Consider the following 22339-nt stretch of genomic DNA (forward strand, 5'->3'; position numbering starts at 1 on the left):
ATTAAAAAAAATCAAAATTTTTTTTTAAAGTAATAACATACTTTCTGATGTATAACTTTTCCTTCATCTGGGTCCTAGGCCAAGACCCTCACATTGCCTGCTGCCTTTTACTGTACATATAAGACTCAGTGTTTTCACTATTTTATTAAAAAAGTATATTTTAACATACTCTACCATATTTTTTGTAATCAATTTCTTCCTTAAGGCAGAATATTCTTTTTCATTTGTCCACTGACAATTTGTACTTTTTCAAGTTGATGGTAACACACCAATCTTCCATGTAAGGCTTCACTGTCTCTCTAGCTGATTTAAGTGCCTCATCCTTTGAGTTCAAAATATATTTTAATACAATCTAAAATGTATATATTCTGTTAATAAATACATTCTTTCTGTCAGTGCCTTTATCATCAACCCTCCTTTCATTCTAACACTTATAATTAATAATTTGCCAAAATTCACCCAATCTTAGGTCATCTAAAAACCAAAGCCTTTGTCACTCATGGGGGGAACCAATGGCATCTATGAGGCGATCTACCATGGGATCCCTATGGTGGGCATTTCCTTGTTTGTGGATCAACCTGATAACATTGCTCACATGAAGACCAAGGGATCAGCTATCAGGTTGGACTTCAACACTATTTCAAGTAAAAAATTGTTCAATGCATTGAAGACAGTCATTAATGACCCTTTGTAAGTATCACATATTTCCTTCTTTCTTTCTTTTTTACGAGACAGGAGGGGAGATAGTGAGACAGATTTCCACATATGTACCTACTGAAATTCACCTGGAAACCGCTGTTTGGGGCAGATGCTCAAATCAACCAAGCCATCCTCAGTGTGTAAAGTGACCTTTGCCCAATTGAGGTATTCTCCTTGCCAGGGGACCCTACAGCCAGTTGATCAACTGCAGTAATGCAGTTCCTGTTTTTTTCTGATTTACTTATTTCACTTTGTATAATGTTATCAAGATGCCACCATTTTGCTGTAAATGATCCGATGTAACAAAATGACCACTGGTTCTGCCACTTTGTCCGGTAACATAGGAGGGCACCCTCTCCCCGGGTGCTAGGAGGAAACACTCGCTCACTATCTATGTGGAGACCAGAATATCAGGCCGGCTGCCTCACCCTCTGAGTGAAACCTTCACCCGCACAAAAAAGTTCTAGCGTTGAAATTGGCTCTCATTCCCTCCCCGTGCGCGGCTTTTTCAGTGTGCTGGGTGGCTTAGAGATTCAGCTTTTGGCCCACACAAAGGCCCCTGACTCTGCCCCTCTGTGGGATAACATGGGCGCCCACTCCTGAGGTGCTCGGAGGAATCTCTTGCTCACTATCTGTGTGCGCAGACCAGGATATCAGGCCATCAGTCTCAGACTCTGAGTGAAACCCCACCCGCAAGGAAAAGTTCCAGTGTTGAAATTGGCTCTCACTCCCTCTTTGTACACGGCTTTTTCTGGGCACTGGGGCGGCCCAAGATTCCCTTTTGGTCCACACAAAGGCCCCTGACTCTGCCTCTCTGTGGGATAACACCAGAGCCCACTCCCAGGGCTTTTGAAGGAATCTCTCGCCCACTATCTGTGTGCGCCGACCAGGTGATTGGAAAAAATGGCTGCCCCGCTTGTACTTCTTTGGGTTTGGCATGAGTGTTAGCTTGTATTGCCTGAGTTGCCACAGGCACAGCTTTTCCTGGGCTTGGATCTCCATGCCACAGCCTGGTTCGGCTGTTTGTTCCTCGGCCTGGGTCAATTCACCCCCTTTGCCTGCCTTAGTTTCTATACTCTCAGTTCCTAGTGAAAGCAGCCCTATTTAGGTTAGTGAAGAAGGCGGGGCATTTCTTACTCCCTATTTCCTTAGGGGTTTGATTATATATCTAGCCAATTTTTCACTTGACCATACCTTCGGGTATATTGCGAAACATCTGGAGGCTCCAAGGATTAGTTTTTCTATTTTTGGTTGAAGATCTTGTTGAGTTTTGGGGGAGATTTATCAGTATTGCTTCCTACTGTGCCATTACTCTGATGTCATCTCTACCTTAGGTGTTTCTAAACTAGACTTTTTCCCTGATTTAACTGAAATTTGAACTTCTCCCAGTAATATAATCTTAGTCAACCAGGCTGGTATTGATACCAAAGAGGTAATCTGTTACTTGGGCCCTATCCATCTCCTATTGAGAGAAGAGGCAATCTTCATGATGAAGCCCATTTCATTCCTTTCCTAAAAAAAGATGCCCTATTCTAAAAATAATATTCTTATTTATTTATTTATTTTTTAAATTTTTTTTTTTTTTTTTTTTTTGCTAATAGCTCCTCTGCCACATCCTTCTTTCTATAAAAACCTTCCATTTGGTAAAATTCCTCTGAGTTCCCTTTTAGTTGCTAATGCCCAATTCATAAATTACTTTATACAGGCAATTTAATCTGTTAATTTGCTGGGTTTAATTTTGCATTTTGACAAAGAACAGACCCTGGCAACCTCCTCTCCTATGACTTTGTCCTAAGCACACTTTACTGTAGGAACATTTGACCTTCTCTCGCTTTGTTCAGTGAATCTGCCAAGGGTGTTTTCATCTCAGCACTTTTGTGTTCTGTCTTCTCTGTCCCTCCTGTGTAACAGTCTTCCCCCCTTCTCCGAGGCATTCATGTCTGCTTTTAAAGTCTGAGGGAGGTCTTGTGTCCATGTAATGGCTTAGAGAAATTTTTCCTGCCACACTTACAGTGCTCTGAGGCATTTCTTCCATGTTGTTTTTTTTTTAAACTATTTGATTCCTGCATATCTAAATTCATGTGCATTGGTTTAATATGACTTTAAATCTGCTTTTATGTAAATTAAGTGAAGTGTTTCAGTCCACTTGTTTATGGCAAAGATGAAAACATATGTTGCTTTGATGTAAAAATGAATTAAGTTCTACTAGAATGTCATTCTCCATATCGTGTTTGTTTATAAGCAGAACCCCTACTCACCCCAACACCCAGCCTGAGGCCTTTCTGGTAACAAAATATGAAGGAGCAACTATGGCAAGGAAACATTTAGACTAAAATACTGGGAGTCTGTGAGGACTATTTGAGAGTTTTGGTTTGGATGGTGTGACTCTATAGTAACCTAAAAAATGACCAGGAGACACTTGGGGCATTCTTTCCTGTCTTAGTCACACATATCTCTTAGAAAGTGGTGATAAACCTCAGAGAATCCCTGAGGAAGAGATCAGCCAGTCTCCAACACTGGTGCCTTTGCTCCCTAGCAATGTGCTATAGCAACTGGGGACTTTTATTCTTGTGCTGGCAGCTAGAAATCAGCTCCTGCTTGGACACTGTTTCTTTATTGAACTTGGACTTTATTCCTTCATATCTAATTTTCTGGAACAATAGTGTGATTATCCAGTCATTTGTTTGATATATGTTATTTTTTTTATTTGGCATATTAAGAGATATTATTCTGCATGCTGTTGGCTTGTGAAATTAGTATAATTTCCACATGAACCTGAGTTGTATAAATGTGAGCAAAGACAGAATTCAGTCTTTGACTATAACTTACAGCCTCCATAAACACACAATACATTTTATAGAGCATATTTCAGTATAAATGATAAGAAAATTACACCTACTCTGAGTCAGCAGCTCAGAATTTCATAATTACCTAGTAAATTGTTGTAAACTCAATATAACAGTGTACCTATAAACTAGATACTGATACAGAATACCACAAGCTACTAGAAGTTTCCCATTTTCTTTGATCATTTGGTCAGTAATCTCTGCCACATACTGATATTATCATTACTGTTAACATCATAGAATAGTTTTTCTCATTTATATATTAGAGTCATACAGTAACACTTATTTGCTTTTGTCTTTTCTGTAGCAGTTGTTGGTTAATTACATTGCTGTATATTATCCAACGTATGATGGTACTACTGATAATCACTTCACAATGTTTAATAATATTTGGATTAATATTTTTAAGCTATTACCATTAAAGCTAATGTAAATATTTTCATATATGTCTTTAATTTTTAAAAAAAATTAATTTGTGTGCTGACACGGTTTTGAGTGTTGTACTCAATATAACATAATGTACACACCACATAATGGACCCCATGTCCTTCACTGCTATGTTCATTGCAGCATTGCAATTGCAATGATCTGGAATCATCTCAACTGTCTATTAGTACATTAGTGGGTAAAAAAAAATACCCTGCACTATATTTACACAATGAGAGTACTACTTGGCCATAAAAAATAAAGCAGTCTTACCTTTTGTGACAATGTAAATGACCTGGAGATTATTATGCTAAATTAAATAAACCAGGCAGAGAAAGACAAATATATTATCTCACTTATATATGGAATCTAATGAACACAGTAAACTGAGCAACAAAGTAGAAACAGAAGCAGGAGCAGAGGGAACAGATTGACAGGTATCAGAGAAAAGGGGGAAAGGGAATAGGGGATTAGCCAAAACCATATGTAACTAACAAATATTTGTATATATCCTTAGATTTACATGTTTTTACATCTATTGTATACATTCCTGTATGAGGAGTTGCTGAGAAGAAGGTACATGTATGATTATGACTTTAACATTGACTCTGGATTATTTACTAATGTGTTACTTAATTTCTAAAACACATGTTTTTTTTGTAGTTTAGAGTTTATTTTGTTCTGATTTAATTCTAGTTGAGTTGGACCTATTCTCTTTATGATTTGGAAAATTTCAAATACTGAGTCTTGGTTCTGACAACATGTAGGTTAAGTTCCCTTATTATCCTTATACATGTAAAAATATGTTTTCCACTGTTGAGTGTATGTAAAATAGGTTAGATTTTAAAATTGTGTTTCAAAACTTTTACCTATTTATTAATTTTTCTCATCTTTTTCATATTATAGAAAAAGATCTTCAGATGACGTCAGAGTAATGGTGCAATAGGAAGCGATACCGATAAATCTCCCCCAAAACTAAACAAGATATTCAAACAGAAGCAGAAAAACCTATCCTTGGAGCCTTCAGATGTTTCACAATACACCCAAAGGTATGGTCGAGTGAAAAATTGGCTAAATATATAATCAAACCCTGAAGAAAATAGGGAATAAGAAATGCTCCGCTTTCCTCAAGAACCTAAATAGGACTGCTTTCACTGGAAACTGAGAATATAGAAACTAAGGCAGGCAAAGGCGGGAAATAGATCCCGGTGCAGCACAAATGGCTGAACCAGGCTGTGGCACGGAGATCCAAGCCAAGGAAAAACTGTGCTGTGGCAACCCAGTCAATACAAGCTAACACTCGCACCAAACACAGACAAAGAAGTACAAGTGGGGCAGCCATTTTCCCCGATCTCCTGGTCGGCGCACACAGATAGTGGGCGAGAGATTCCTTCGAAAGCCCCAGGAGTGGGCACCTGTGTTATCCCACAGAGAGGCAATGTCAGAGGCCTTTGTGTGGGCCAAAACTGGAATCTCTAAGCCACCCAGCATCCTGAAAAATCTGCACATGGGGAGGGAGCAAGAGCCAATTCCAATGCTGGAACTTTTCCGTGTGGATGGGGATTTCACTCAGATTGTGAGACTGCTGGCCTGATATCCTGGTCTGCACACAGATAGTGAGTGAGAGTTTCCTCCAAGCGCCCCTGGAGTGGGCACCCACCAGTATTACCGGAGAGAGTGGCAGAGTCAGAGGTCATTTTGTGGGTGGAAGCCCCACCTGATTATGCTAGCAGCTCTGACTGACTAAGCCTTACCCAGAACCCTGTGCTGAGTGGGAATAGAGTTGGGAGTTGCCAGCTCTTTGAGCCTCTTACTATCCAGGCAGAGGCAGCAGCAACCCCATAGCTGGATTATCAGGCTACTAATTGAGGAAGGAAAGACTAGGAGAGAGGCTCCAGGAATATGGACTCTCTCACTGTCGGAGCTTATAAATGCTAATGAGCCTCGACTGCCAATGAGACTAAAGCACAATACATGACATCGCCATAGAGACTTATCAACCGCAAACCTCTGCCTGAGCGTGCCAAAGGTGCAGAACCCGGGGTACAGAGTCAACAACCAGGAAGAGGGAGAGAAAAGAAAAAGCAAGAAGACAACCTCTCAAAATCAAGAATAATCCGCAGACTTTATAACCTATCCCATTTTTTTTATATTTGTTTGTTTGTTTCTCTTATCTTCATTCTTGATTTTTTTTTCCTCCTCCAATTTGGTCGTTTAACTCTCTGCCAGTCTAACTCTCTCCCCTTCTTGAACTACACTACCCATCAGTGTTACATCTCCCATTATCTTTTCTTTCCTCTTCCTTTCTCTCTATGAGGGTTGCACTCTAAAACCGTTAACTCTCTCTCTCTCTCCTCTTTTTCCTTTTTTATTCTTTTAGTGGTTCCCTGTTTCTCTCTCTCACTCTCTCTTTCTTTTCTCCCTCTATATTAGTTTCTTCCTTTCTCCTTTATGTCTCTTCTCATTCAAACCTCAATAAGGAACAAGTTATCTTATCTGGGACTCAAACTTATGTTTGTGGCATTTTGGGGGGTTTTTACTTCACCTTTTTGACTCAATAGCAGTGGTCTCATTCCTGGCTCTCCATTTTATCTAGTTCTTGTTCCACTAAATACAATAGTAATTTTTTAATTTGTCCCTCCATTTTACTGTTTTCCTCTTATTTCTCTGATCATAACTCTTAGTCAACCAACACCTAAAAGCAAATCATTTCATTCTTGACCCAAATTTTTTCCTTATTTGCTTTTTGTGGTTCCATACCCTCCCTTTTTTTTTGCACCTTCTCCCCAATTCAGGCCCTCCATTACAGGCATTGTTTGTTCTATTTACTACAATATAATTCACAGTTCACCACAAGGTTTTCTCAAGAAAGAGGGGAGAGAAGAGGAGAGGAAAAAAAGAGGGAAGGAATAATTTTTCTTTTTTTAATTTTAATTTTATTTTTCTTTATTTAATTATTAATTTAAAAACCTTTTTTTATTTTTTATTTTTTTTAACTTTTTATTCTTTATTAAATCTCATTAATACTATCAACAAAACCACCCGCAGATGCCATTAAGGAAGAGAAAATCAAATATCATGGATACAAAAGAAAGACAGGTAACACAGATAGATGAGGAAAAATCTATGGAAAAAAATTTAATATATAAAAAATCTTGGAGTTAAATGACAGAGAATTTAAAATAGAAATCATAAAAATACTCAGAGATATACCAGAAAACACAGAAAGTTAATTTAGGGAGCTCAGAAAACAACTCAATGAACACAAAGAATATATTTCCAAGGAAATTGAAACTATAAAAACAAATCAGGCCCTGGCCGGTTGGCTCAGCATTAGAGCGTCAGCCTGGCGTGTGGGGGACCTGGGTTCGACTCCCGGCCAGGGCACATAGGAGAAGCGCCCATTTGCTTCTCCACTCCCACCCCCTCCTTCCTCTCTGTCTCTCTCTTCCCCTCCTGCAGCCAAGGCTCCATTGGAGCAAAGATGGCCCCGGGCGCTGGGGATGGCTCCTTGGCCTCTGCCTCAGGCGCTAGAGTGGCTCTGGTAGCGGCAGAGCGATGCCCTGGAGGGACAGAGCATCGCCCCCTGGTGGGCAGAGCATCACCCCTGGTGGGTGTGCCGGGTGGATCTCGGTTGGGCGCATGCGGGAGTCTGTCTGTCTCTCCCCATTTCCAGCTTCAGGAAAATACAAAAAAAAATCAAGCAGAGATGAAAAACTCAATTCACGAGCTGTAAAACGAGTTAACAAGATTAGCTAATAGAACAGGCCAGATAGGAGGTAGGATTAGTGAAATAGAAGACAAGCAACTTGAGGCACAACAGAGAGAAGAAGAAAGAGACTCAAAAATTTAAAAAGAAATGAGATAGCCCTACAGAAATTATCTGCCTCCATCAAAAAGAATAACATAAGAATAATAGGTATATCAGAGGGTGAAGAGAGAGAAAATAGAATGGAGAACATACTCAAACAAATAATAGATGAGAACTTCCCAAGACTGTGGAAAGAACAAAAGCCTTGAATTCAAGAAGATAACAGAACTTCGAGTTTTCTTAATCCCAACAAACCTACTCCAAGGCACATCATAATGAAATTGGCACAAACCAATGGCAAAGAAAAAATTCTCAAGGCAGCCAGGGAAAAGAAGAATACAACATAAAAAGGAAGTCCCATTAGATTATTGTCCAATTTCTCAACAGAAACTCTACAAGCTAGAAGAGAGTGGACCCCAATATTTAAAGTCCTGAGAGAGAGGAACTCTCAGCCATGAATACTATACCCATCAAAGCTATACTTCAAATATGAAGGAGAAATAAAAACATTCACAGATACAGAAAAGATGAGGGAATATATCATCAGAAAACCCACACTCCAGGAATTATTAAAGGGGGTTCTCCAATCAGATACAAAGAACAACAAAAAAAAAAAAACAAAAAAACCCAACAAAGCCACATGTAAAAGTTCCAAGAAGAACATAATAAAACCAAATTTAAACTGTGACAACAACAAAAAGAAAGGGGGGGAGAGGATGGAGATTAACAGTAGCAAAGGATGATGGAGTGAAAAAGTACTCTCAAAATAGTGCACTACAATGAACAGGGTAGGAACCCTTTTCATTACTTAAAGGTAACCACCATTGAAAAAAACACCACAGACGCACATGATTTAAAAAAGATAGCAACAGAGGAAAGATGTATGGAATAAAACCAAATAAAAGCAAAAGATAGAAAAACAAAGGAGACAGATCAAACAAGACACAAAACTAACAGAAAGAAATTTATAAAATGGCAATAGGGAACTCACAAGTGTCCACAATTACACTAAAAGTAAACGGATTAAACTCACCAATAAAAAGGCACAGAGTAGCAGAATGGATTAAAAAAGAAAATCCAACTGTGTGCTGTCTACAGGAAACTCATCTAAGTAACAAGGATAAAAACAAATTCAAAGTGAAAGGCTGGAAAACAATACTCCAAACAAATAACATCCAAAAAAAAAAGCAGGTGAAGCAATACTCATATCTGCTAATGCTGACTACAAGACAGCAACAGTATTCAGAGACAAAAATGCCATTTCATAATGGCTAAGGGGACACTGAATCAAGAAGACATAACAATTCTTAATATATATGCACCAAACCAAGGAGCACCAAAATATATAAGATTGCTACTTATTGGCCTTAAAAAAAAACTGACAAAAATACAATCATACTTGGAGACCTCAATACACAGCTGATGGCTCTAGATCGGTCATCCAAAGAGAAAATCAACAAAGATAGAGTGGCCTTAAACAAAACACTAGAGCACCTGGATATGATAGACATCTACAGGACATTTCATCCCAAAGTGACTGAGTATACATTTTTCTCCAGTGTACATGGATCATTCTCAAGAATTGACCATATGTTCGGCCACAAAAACAACATCAGCAAATTCAGAAAAATCAAAGTTGTACCAAGCATATTTTCTGATCATAAAGCCTTGAAACTAGAATTCAACTGCAAAAAGGAGGAAAAAAATCCCACAAGAATGTGGAAACTAAACAACATACTTTTAAAAAATGAATGGGTCAAAGAAGAAATAAGTGCAGAGATCAAAAGATATATACAGACAAATGTAAATGACAATACAACATATCAGAATCTATGGGATGCAGCAAAAGCAGTGATAAGAGGGAAGTTCATAACCCTTCAGGAGTATATGAACAAACAAGAGACAGCCCAAGTGAACCACTTAAATTCACACCTTAAGGAACTAGAAAAAGAAGAACAAAGACAACCCAAAAGCAGCCGAAGAAAGGAGATAATAAAAATCAGAGCAGAAATAAATGAAATAGAGAACAGAAAAACTATAGAAAAAATTAATAGAACAAGGAGCTGGTTCTTTGAAAAGATCAACAAAATTGACAAACCCTTGGCAAGACTTACCAAGAAAAAAAGAGAAAGAACTCATATAAACAAAATCCAAAATGAAAGAGGAGAAATCACCACGGACACCGTAGATATACAAAGAATTATTGTAGAATACTATGAAAAACTTTATGCCACTAAATTCAACAACTTAGAAGAAATGGATAAATTCCTAGAACAATACAACCTTCCTAGACTGTGTGAAGAAGAAGAAGAAAGCCTAAACAGACCTGTTAGTAGAGAAGAAATAGAAAAAAACATTAAAACCCTCCCCAAAAATAATAGTCCAGGCCCAGACGGCTATACCAGCAAATTTTATCAAATATTCAAAGAAGACTTGGCTCCTATTCTACTGAAAGTCTTCCAAAAAATTGAAGAAGAAGCAATACTTCCAAACACATTTTATGAGGCCAACATAACCCTCATACCAAAACCAGGCAAGGATGGCACAAAAAAAGAAAACTACAGACCAATATCTCTAATGAATACAGATGCTAAAATACTAAACAAAATATTAGCAAATCGAATACAACAACATATTAAAAAAATAATACATCATGATTAAGTGGATTCATCCCAGAATCTCAAGGATGGTTCAACATACATAAAACGGTTAATGTAGTACATTATATCAACAAAACAAAGAACAAAACCCACATGATCTTATCAATAGACGCAAAAAAGGCTTTCGATAAAATACAACACAATTTTATGTTTAAGACTCAACAAAATGGATATAGAAGGAAAATATCTCAACATGATAAAGGCCATATATGATAAACCATCAGCTAACATCATATTAAATGGCACAAAACTGAAGGCTTTCCCTCTTAAATCAGGAACAAGACAGGGTTGTCCACTCTCTCCACTCTTATTTAATGTGGTACTAGACGTTCTAGCCAGAGCAATCAGACAAGACAAAGAAATATAAGGCATCCATATCGGAAAAGAAGAAGTAAAGGTATCACTTTTTGCAGATGATATGATCCTATACATCAAAAACCCCAAAGAATCCACAAAAAGACTACTAGAAACAAAAATCCAATACAGTAAGGTTGCAGGATACAAAATTAACATACAGAAGTCAATAGCCTTTCTATATGCCAACAATGAAACATTTGAGAATGAACTCAAAAGAATAACCCCCTTCACGATTGCAACAAAAAAATAAAATACTTAGGAATAAACATAACAAAGAATGTAAAGGACTTATATAATGAAAACTATAAACCATTGTTAAGGGAAATCGAAAAAGATATAATGAGATGGAAGAATATTCCTTGTTCTTGGTTAGGAAGAATATATATAATCAAGATGACCATATTACCCAAAGCAAGATACAAATTTAATGCAATACCCATCAAAATTCCAATGACATTTTTTAAAGAAATGGAGCAAAAAACTTCAGATTTATATGGAACTATAGAAACCCCCGAATAGCCAAAGCAATCCTAAAGAAAAAGAATGAAGCTGGGGGCATAACAATACCTGACGTCAAACTATATTATAAGGCCACAACAATCAAAACAGCATGGTATTGGCAGAAAAATAGACACTCAGACCAATGGAACAGAATAAAAAACCCAGAAATAAAACCACATATATATAGTCAAATAATTTTTGATAAAGGGGCCAGCAACACACAGTGGAGAAAAGAAAGCCTCTTCAATAAATGGTGCGGGGAAAACTGGAAAGCCACATGCAAAAGAATGAAACTGGACTACACTTTGTCTCCCTGTACTAAAATTAACTCAAAATGGATCAAAGATCTAAACATAAGACCTGAATCAATAAAGTACATAGAAGAAGACATAGGTACTGAACTCATGGACCTGGGTTTTAAAGAGCATTTTATGAATTTGACTCCAAAGGCAAGAGAAGTGAAGGCAAAAATTAATGAATTGGACTACATCAGACTAAGAAGTATTTGCACAGCAAGAGAAACTGATAACAAAATAAACAGACAGCCAACTAAATAGGAAATAATATTTTCAAACAACAACTCAGATAAGGGCCTAATATCCAAAATATACAAAGAACTCATAAAACTCAACAACAAACAAACAAACAATCCAATAAAAAATGAGAAGAGGACATGAGCAGACACTTCTCCCAGGAAGAAATACAAATGGCCAACAGATATATGAAAAGATGCTCCTCTTCTTTAGTTATTAGAGAAATGCAAATCAAAACTGCAATGAGATACCACCTCACACCTGTTAGATTAGCTATTATTAACAAGACAGGTAATAGCAAATTTTGGAGAGGCTTTGGAGAAAAAGGAACTCTCATACACTGTTGGTGGGAATGTAAAGTAGTACAACCATTATGGAAGAAAGTATGGTGGTTCCTCAAAAAACTGAAAATAGAACTACCTTATGACCCAGCAATCCCTCTACTGGGTATATACTCCAAAACCTCAGAAACATTGATATGTAAAGACACATGCAGCCCCATGTTTATTGCAGCATTGTTCATGGTGGCCAGGTCATGGAAACAACCAAAAAGCCCGTCAATAGATGACTGGATAAAGAAGATGTGGCACATATACACTATGGAATACTACTCAGCCATAAGAAATTGTGACATCGGATCATTTACAGGAAAATGGTGGGATATTGATAACATTATACGAAGTGAAATAAGTAAATCAGAAAAAACCAGGAACTGCATTATTCCATATGTAGGTGGGACATAAAAGTGAGACTAAGAGACATTGATAAGAGTGTGGTGGTTATGGGGGGGATGGGGGGAGGTGAGAGAGGGAGAGGAATAGGTGGAGGGGGAGGGGCACAAAGAAAACTAGACAGAAGGTGACAGAGGACAATCTGACTTTGGATGATGGGTATGCAACATTACTGAATGACAAGATAACCTGGACATGTTATCTTTGAATATATGTATCCTGATTTATTGATGTTGCCCCATTAAAAAAATAAAATTATTAAAAAAAAAAGCCCTGGCCGGTTGGCTCAGCGGTAGAGTGTCGGCCTGGCGTGCGGGGGACCTGGGTTCGATTCCCGGCCAGGGCACATAGGAGAAGCACCCATTTGCTTCTCCACCCCTCTCTGTCTCTCTCTTCCCCTCCCGCAGCAAGGCTCCATTGGAGCAAAGATGGCCCGGGCGCTGGAGATGGCTCCTTGGCCTCTGCCCCAGACACTAGAGTGGCTCTGGTCGCGACAGAGCAACGCCCCGGAGGGGCAGAGCATCGCCCCCTGGTGGGCAGAGTGTCGCCCCTGGTGTGCGTGCCGGGTGGATCCCGGTTGGGCGCATGCGGGAGTCTGTCTGACTGTCTCTTCCGGTTTCCAGCTTCAGAAAAATACAAAAAAAAAAAAAAAAAAAAAGAAAGAAAAAGAAACACCTAAGGTATTGCAACGAAAACTAATGATTGATGCTCATCTCTCTCCGTTCCTGTCTATCTTTCCCTATCTATCCCTATCTCTGACTCTCTCTCTCTGTCTCTGTAAAAAAGAAAAAAATAAATAATGAATAAATAAATAAATAAATTTAAGAAATCTAGATTTGCCAATATAGCTGTTTAACAAGAGTAATGCCATTTAGGGCCTATAGTTTTCTCTTTAACACCAGGTAGGGTGTTATAGTCCAAAAAATGATTCAAAATTGATTTTAAAAGGGTTGAGATGCCAGATGGCCATTATGAGCAAGAGAGTGTCATATTTTGTGTTTCAAAACACTATCACTCTGGGTGGAAAATAGACAATAGATTTATGAAGAGAAGAAGAGAAGCACAGGAACTTGTGAGAAAGCATTTCTTCTGCTATGATACAGTTCCTTAAAAATTTTAAAAACTTTGACCTAAAACTGCATTTCACCATCTGATTTATGTAGAAGAAAGAAAGTCTAAATTTATCAAAAAGTTATTGTTTTTAATTGTATTTACTGATGTTTAGAGAAAGGAGAAAGAGAGAGAGAGGAAGGGGAGGGGGAACAGCAGAAAGTATTAAGTCTCAGAAGGTACTTGCCCCCCGTGTGCCTCAACGGGGCAATCCCGGGAAACTGAACCAGCAACCACAGTAATCAAGGTGGACACTATTATCCATTGCACCACTGCAGATCAGGCTGAAAAGGTTGTATAATCTTTATTTGAACCAATAACTGAGGACAGGCCCAAATCAAAATCAACAGATGAGAAAATGTCCTGGAGAGTTTCAGTGTGGCAGGACTATTTATGCATTTAAAATTTAAAAAAAAAAGAAACATAAGAAAGGTTCCATGAAATCCATTAGTGCTAAATTAAGGAGGAAGAGAAAAGCAAAGTGGAACTGGGGGTTGAGGAGGATTGGAATCTCTAGAATGGATAAAAAGTAGAATGGAGAGATACATGCAGGTACTTTCTTTACATCATTAGGTACAGAATAGCTAATATTTAATATTTATAATAAATACAGCTGGCACGTGGGCAAGAAAGGAGGTTTGTAGTCACTGTCCTCTGGTATCTGTGGCTATACCTCCAAAATTACTCTCACATTTCAGAGGTATGTTAACTTAGATACATAAGAACAATGGACAGGACATTAGGGGTACAGATGAACTTGTACTAAGGAAGCTACTAGCCTAAGATGAGATTTCTACCTGGACTGCCCAGTTATCATATTATGATCAGAGTGTCCTATGTGGTCACTTTGGTTCAATGAGCTCTAGTCTTACTAATGGCACTCTGACACTGTCAGGTCTGCTGTGTAGCCCCTATATTATTCACACTCACAGCCCTTAGAATGGCTCCTATTATTTCCTCAGCTACAAGGCTGTAGTTTCCCCACCTTTTCTTGCATCTTCATTTTGTAAAATATTTGTCATCAGAAAATTTCAATTTAAAAACAACCATCAAGAAATACCCAAATAAAAATACAATTCTGCAATTCTATGGCATTCATTTGAAATATATGTATGACAATTCAAAAGCCTTTCTTGGAAATGATTCACTTTAGCAAAATGACTTTCTTTTATTATGGGTATCTTTGTGTCTCTTTTAGATATAAAGAGAATGCTATGAAATTGTCAAGAATTCAGCGTTTCCAGCCAATGAAACCTCTAGATCGAGCTGTCTTCTGGATCTAGTTTGTCATGCGCCACAAAGGAGCCAAACACCTGCGGTCAGCCTCCCTAGACCTCACCTGGGTCCAGTACCACTCTCTGGATGTGATTGGGTTCCTGCTGGCCTGAGTGGCAACAGCTGTATTTGTCATTACAAGGTATTGCCTGTTTTATTGTCAGGATTTTGTTAAGACAGGAAAGCAGAAAAAAAGAGAGTAGTTGTTCTGAGGCCTGAAGCTGATATGCCTCATAGATGGGACACTTCCAGTTATTTCAGCAAAATGAAGTGTGATACAAAGGGCCCAGCCTCCTTCACAAAATGACTTTTCACAATTTTGCTTCTCAGATCAATTTTTTTTTCAAAGGATTAACTATCAGTCTAAGAGTTAAAAAATATTCATGTCAAAAAAGGTAAAAAAAAAAACTGGAGAAAAATAAAATAATATAACTATACGGGTAAATATTAAATTTTATTATTCAAGTTTTGGCATCAACCAAAGAACATTAGTTTATTCAAAATATCAGTAGTACAGGACAAATGCTCAGAATAATGTCATAGTTTGTGGAATATATTGCAAAAAAATTATTCAATATTTAGAACTGTGAAAATTAATTCGTCCTCCCATTTCATTATCGAACAGCAGTAATGCTCCATGATTTCTCAGTTCATTCAGCCTCTGCATCACTTGTTACTTAAAGACACGGCGATCCATTTGCCTTCATGCAGCTTAAATTATTTCCCTTTAAAGTGTTATGTGCATTTAGAAATACAACAGCTACCTTCTTCCCATTATAAAATTGAGCCACTTGTGAAAGGCTCGGTTTCAGTAGCTCATTCTCTTTACCACATGACCCCTTATGAAAATCACCTACTAGCTTTCATCTCATTTCAGCCTTGATGATGGTTATATGGTTCCATTAATAGGATTCATAATTGTTAGGTAAAAATGGAGGTCATTCACCCCCATTCTATAGCAAGGAACCAGTTTGACTGCTGACTGATGACTGAACCCAACAGGAGAAAATCAGTTTATCAATCACTGAGTCAGGCCAATGAAGACAGTTACTGAGGCTTGCTGTACCAGGAGCTGAAACCGAGAGATTTGACAGAAAACCCTCGAGCCTTTAAACCCTCATTCCTCACCTTTCATATAAAAGAGAATGCCTTCTCTCTGCTCAGGGCTGACACAGCTTAGTCAGCTTCAGCCCCCTGGCATTCAGGCATTTTTAATAAATTTTTACTTTTAATACATCTTGGCTTCATGTTTTTCATGCATCTCCACAATATCCACATATCAATATGTCTAGCCTGAGACTGAATTTATTTATTTATTTATTTTTTAAATGTTTGACACCAAGCGTCTCTATTACTATGAAATTGAGCTAGACAGAGATAGTTATGCATCAATTACTTTAAGCAGGGGGAACGACAATAAGAGACTGAATTTATTTTAAAACAAGTTAAACCTTTAATGTGAGAAGAATTTTACAAAAAGTTTATGACAAGACCTTCCTTAAAACTTCTCTTGGTAACCAACACAGCAATAAGAAAAGCAGGTCTAATAATGTAGTCCTCTAAAGGGACTTACTGCATTTTCATTCCAAATGCACTTGTACAAGAATGTTCCCACTTCTTGCAAAACAAGGCACAGGATCATTTAATTACTTACAGACATACTGACATTTTAATGTGTTTGATAAAGGCAGTTTGAAATTATTATATATTATTCCATTATTCACTCTAAATTAACAAGTCTCATACCTTCTTTCTTTCCTTAGAAGCCTATTGTCCCATCCATCCCATAAAGCTAATATGGAATCAAAAGGTTCTTTGGCATGACAAAAAATATACAATCACCATGTTCTTTTAAACATAGACACACTATTGCTGACCATCATCAATAACAATGCAAAGTATACAGAAATTATGTAAATTTTATAAAAATAGAAAAATCACATCACAAGGATGTTCACAGCCAACCTAAAACATACACAGCTAAATCAAAGAGGCCCTGGTAAAAATAAATAAATAAATAAGTAAATAAAGGCAGTCCTGCAGTCCTGCCTTTACTGGGAATTTGTGAAAATCATTGTCAAAGTTTTACAATAAACATTGTCCAGCCTAAGGATAAATATATTTCAAAACAAGTTAAAACGTTTGATGCCGGAAGGATTATACAAAAATTCTGCCATAGAATTTTCAATACACCTCCTCTAGATTACTGACTCATAAATAAAAAAAAACTGAACTAATAATGTGCCATAGTAGACAATAATGTTAAATCAGTCATAAAGCCTTAATTAATATTCCTCAAATCATTCCTGCAACACATATAATAGGAAAATACTTGGTATCCACTGTATGGCTAAAAAGTTTACAAATCACAAAGAAAAAGATGGCAGTCTGCATAAAAATAAATGAATGACATGAACAGGCAATTCACAGAAGTAGAAACAGTCTATAGTCTATAATTGTGGCAGAAGCCACCAATAATTAGGCAAATATAAATTAATCTATGCGTTATTTTCTCAGAGATGACTTATCAAACTTAAGTATCAGAGAAAACTATTTATTTAGAAAGTATAATGTGGAATGAGGTTTTCAAATAAAATCTGAACATATTGTGTAACCTGGTGATTCTACACCTAGGAAACCATCATGCAGAAATAACCATGTACCCTCACATATGTGCAGGATCCTCCCTCAAGCACACAATTACTGAGAACTGGTAGATTACAGACAATGTTGTGAAAACAAAATAACTATCAAAACAGAAAAAACAGAGAACAACTGATGGTTGCCAGAGTTGAGACAGGTGGGGAGAATGGGCAGAAAAGGGGAAGGGGATCAAGAAGTAAATACTGGTAGTTATAAAACAAGTCACAGGGATGTAGCACACATCAAAGGGAACAGAGCAAATAATCTTGTAATAGCTGTCCATAGCAGTGATTTTCAATCTTTTTTATTTGGTGTCACATATAAACTAATTACTAAAATTCTGCCACACATCAAAAACTTTTTTTTGTCTATTGACCAAAAAAACATATAATTCTAATTCACTCACTGAATACTATTGATGAGTTGGCTGCTGTAATTTTTTTATTTGACAATCTAAGGAAAACAGGTAGGTGTCTCTAATTAAATAGCAAACTGTTGCAAGTTTTAAAATTTTTTGACTGTTTAAAATCATTGACCTACAGTAACAGGTGCCTACATTGTGGTGAACACTTTGTAAAGTGTAAAAAGTTTGAATCACTATGTTGTACACCTAACAGTAACAAAATATTGTATGTCAATTTTAATTACAAATAAAATTTTATAAAAATGTATTTTAAAGTAAACATATTCCTATTAGGAATCAAAATGTATATAAATTCATATGAACACAAAGAAAATCATTTGAATGTAAACTTTTTTTGTGTGACAGAGAGACAGAGACAGAGAGGGACAGATAGGGACAGAAAGACAGGAAGGGAGAGAGATAAGCATCAATTTTCATTGCGTCTCCTTAGTCTCCTTAGTTGTTCATTAATTGCTTTCCCTTATGTGTCTTGACTGGGGGCCTACAGCAGACAGAGTGACCCCTTGATCAAGCTTGCAACCTTGGTCTCAAGCCAGCAACCATGGGGTCATGTCTACAATCCCACACTCAAACCAGCGACCCCACACTCAAACTGATGAGCCCATGCTCAAGCCATTAACCTCGGTAGTTTTGAACCCAGGTCCTCTATATCCAGTGTGATGCTTTATTCATTGCACCACTGCCTGGTAAGGCTGAATGTAAACAATTTTAATGGAAGAAATTTATGTATCTTTAAAACAATTACAGAGTTAGGAGGGGTTGGACAAGTCAATTAACTTCCCTATACCTTACTCCCCCCCATGAAATGGATATAATAGTAATAATATTCTCTTCATTGTGAGATTATTGGAAGGATAAATGAATACATGGTAAATGACTGAAAATATTTGTCCTATATACTTACTGAATGTAGCAAAATTCAACTTGCAACCACAACTGTCACTATTAAATAAACAAAAATATGACCACAATGATTTTAGTTTTTATATAAATTTCTTAATACATATTTTAAATGTTACATATTCACAGGTAAATAATAGAGATAATGTAATTTTTAATTTCAACTATTAATATGTAGGAATTAACTTACTGTATAAACCAATGGCTGATAAACTAGGGCCACAACTCCAAATCTATTTGTCATCTATTGTGTTTTAACTGAGATACATTCACAATAATAAAATTCACCATTTTAATCATTTTGAAGTGTGCAATTCAGGGATATTTTATTCATTTACCATGTTCTGCAAAATCATCACAACTAGATTCAAAACATTTTCATCAACCCAAAAGACACCCACCTATTCACTAAACAATCACTTCTCATATCTCCTTCTGCATAGTCTCTAGAAACCACGAAATGAAATCATAAAAACTAGCCATATGTGTCTGCTTTATTTATTTAACATCATTTAATATCCATAAGTGCTGGGGCATATTCCTTCATTCTTTTTATAATGAATCTGATTCTATTGTACAGACATACTATTTCTCGTTTGCCCTTTCATCTATTGGTAGACATTTGAGTTATTTCCACAAGTACCCTATTATGAATGGTGCTGATATGAATATTCATGTGTAGCTTTGATTTCAACACCTGCCTTTGACTGTTGAGAGCATGCATAAGCCGAAGAGTAGAATTTCTGGGTTGCATGGCAATTCTATGTTTAACTATTTGATGAGAGCCAAACTATGTTCCAAAGTGGTTGTACAATTTTATTCTCAGCACTAATGCAAGAGGTTTCTAATTTCTCTCTCTCTCTCTCTCTCTCTCTCTCTATATATATATATATATATATATATATATATATATATATATGCACACACATATATTTTTTTTTAATTAAGGGAGAGACAGGGAGGGAAAGGCAGACTCCTGTATGCATCCTGACCAGGGTCCACCTGGAAAGCCACCTACCAGGCAATGCTCTGCCCATCCGGGCCACCACTCTGTTGCTCCACAACCAAGCTATTTAGCACCTAATGCAAAGCCATGTAGCCATCCTCAGTGCTTGAGCCAACTTTGCCAAAACCATTCAAGCCATGGTTGCAGGAGAGGGGGAGAGATAGAGGTGAAACTGGGGTAAGGGCCCAAATAGGAGTCACATGAAGCCAGTCTCAGCCTTTTGTTTCTCTTCCAAGGGATATACCACATGACTAGTGCCATATGAGGGGAGGAAGGGTCAGGATAGAATCTAAAGCAAATGTCCAATGACATGAAATTTAGGAGAGGGTTCAAACCACACAAACAACCAGCTGTATGAAAAATCATGGATGTAAACCGCATGACCAGCAATACTCTGAGGGAGAAAAGGTCATCCTGGGGGTCTGGTGCTTGTTTTCCCAAGTTTGCCTGTTGCTAGGAACCCAGTGCTTTCTGCCCTGGTGACCTTCTGTGCCTGGATCATCATCCTTGCTCAGCTCATGCTTGTCTAAATGTCTCCCACAGTCTGCATTTTCTCTGTTACTTTGTGTGTTTAGATAAAGTTCTGTCAATTCTGATGATCTTATCAAAGAATTTATTTTTTGCTTTATTTATACTCTCTGTTGTTTTTCTAGTATGTTTCATTAAACATCATCTTAATCAATGTATTCTTTTCCATCTTCTAGCTTTAAGTTCTTTTGTTATTATCTTTATAATTTCTTAAGGTATAATTTAGATTACTTATTTGACATCATTTTTACTATTATGCAGGCAATAAAAGGTATAAATTGTTTTCTTAGTACTATTTTCACCGGATTCTACAAATTATGCTATGTTGACTTTATTTTTCAATTATTGCAAAGTATTTTTTATTTACCCAATGATTTTTTCAGTCCCTCATTGATTAATTAAGAGCATATTTGTTAGATTCCATTCCAAGATAGTGATACAAGAAGCTACTTGCCTGACTCGGTGGTGGTGCAGTGGATAGAGCGTCAGCCCGGAATGCAGAGTACCCAGGTTCAAAACCCCCAGGTTGTCGGCTTTAGCATAGGCTCATCCAGTTTGCGCGCAGGCTCACCAGTGAATGCAAGGTCACTGGTTTGAACATGGGCTTATTGACATGAGCTCATGGTTACTGGCTTGAGCCAAAATATCACTGCTTGAAGCCCAACGTCGCTGGTTTGTGTCCAATTTTGCTAGCTTGAGCAGAGAGGGTCACAACCTCTGCTATATGCCCCCCCATCAAGGTACATATGAGGAAGCAATCTGTGAACAACTAAGGCTCCACAACAAAGAATTGATGCCTCTCACACCTCTCCCATCTTTTCTTTCTCTATCTGTTCCTCTCTCTGTCTGTCTCTCTCTGTCTCTCTTTCTTACAAAAAATAGTACCTTAACAAACACCTCCAACAAACACAATGAATCTACAGCTAGATATGAAGTAAATCCCTCTGAAATACATCCAAATATTAGATGAGTGACTCCTACAGTCAGGCAAACAAGAAAACCCCCACATCATAATTGGTAGGAGATGCTGAGATATACTACCTTAAACTTCATGCCCAACATAACATTATACACATAGAAGGTATCTCACAACTCCCAACTTCTCCTTCAGAAGTACAGGAGTTTGATCAAAAAATCTAGTATGACTTTTTTCAACTTCCTCCTGAGGCTCAGCCCCCAAACAATTGACAATTGGAATATCTTCTTATCAGTAACTGCTTTAAATGTAAATTGATTGAACTGCTCATTAGGAAGACATAGTGTAGATGAATGGATAAAAAAACAAAATCTGCCTGACTTGTGGTGGCACAGTGGATAAAGCATTGACCTGGAAATGCTGAGGTTGCAGGTTCAAAACCCTGGGCTTGCCTGGTCAAGGCACATATGGGAGTTGATGCTTCCAGCTCCTCTCCTCTTCTCTCTGCCTCTCCTCTCTCTCTCTCTATCTCTCCCTCTCCTCTCTAAAATGAATAAATAAAAGAAAAGCAAAATCTAACTCAATGATGTCTATAATAAACCAACTTTACATTTAAGGACACATATAAGTTGAAACTGGAGAGATGAAAAATAATATTCCATGTAAATGGTAGCTAAAAGAAAGCAGGTACACCTCTACATACAACACTTAAAAAGACTTTAAGGCAGAAATTACCAAAAGAGACAAAGAAAAGCTTTATGTGGTGATAAATGGTCATTCATACTTATATAACTATTATAAAAATACATGTATCTTATATTAGAGCCACTAAATATATAAAGCAAACATTGTCTGAACTGAAGGGAAAAATAGACAGCAATACAATATTAGTAGGAGACTTCAATACCAAACTTTCATTAATGGATAGAGCACCTAGACAGAAAATCAAGAAGGAATTAATGAACTGGAACAA

At 37.3% G+C, this 22339-nt stretch overlaps 1 pseudogene; it reads left to right on the forward strand.

The window, feature by feature from the left end:
- LOC136306640 (UDP-glucuronosyltransferase 2B31-like) overlaps window positions 1-15152 on the forward strand; it is a 30053-nt pseudogene extending 14901 nt beyond the window's left edge.
- Window positions 15153-22339: the final 7187 nt, after the last annotated feature.

The sequence above is a fragment of the Saccopteryx bilineata genome, chromosome 5 (genome assembly GCF_036850765.1).
Source record: "Saccopteryx bilineata isolate mSacBil1 chromosome 5, mSacBil1_pri_phased_curated, whole genome shotgun sequence".
NCBI lineage: Eukaryota > Metazoa > Chordata > Mammalia > Chiroptera > Emballonuridae > Saccopteryx > Saccopteryx bilineata.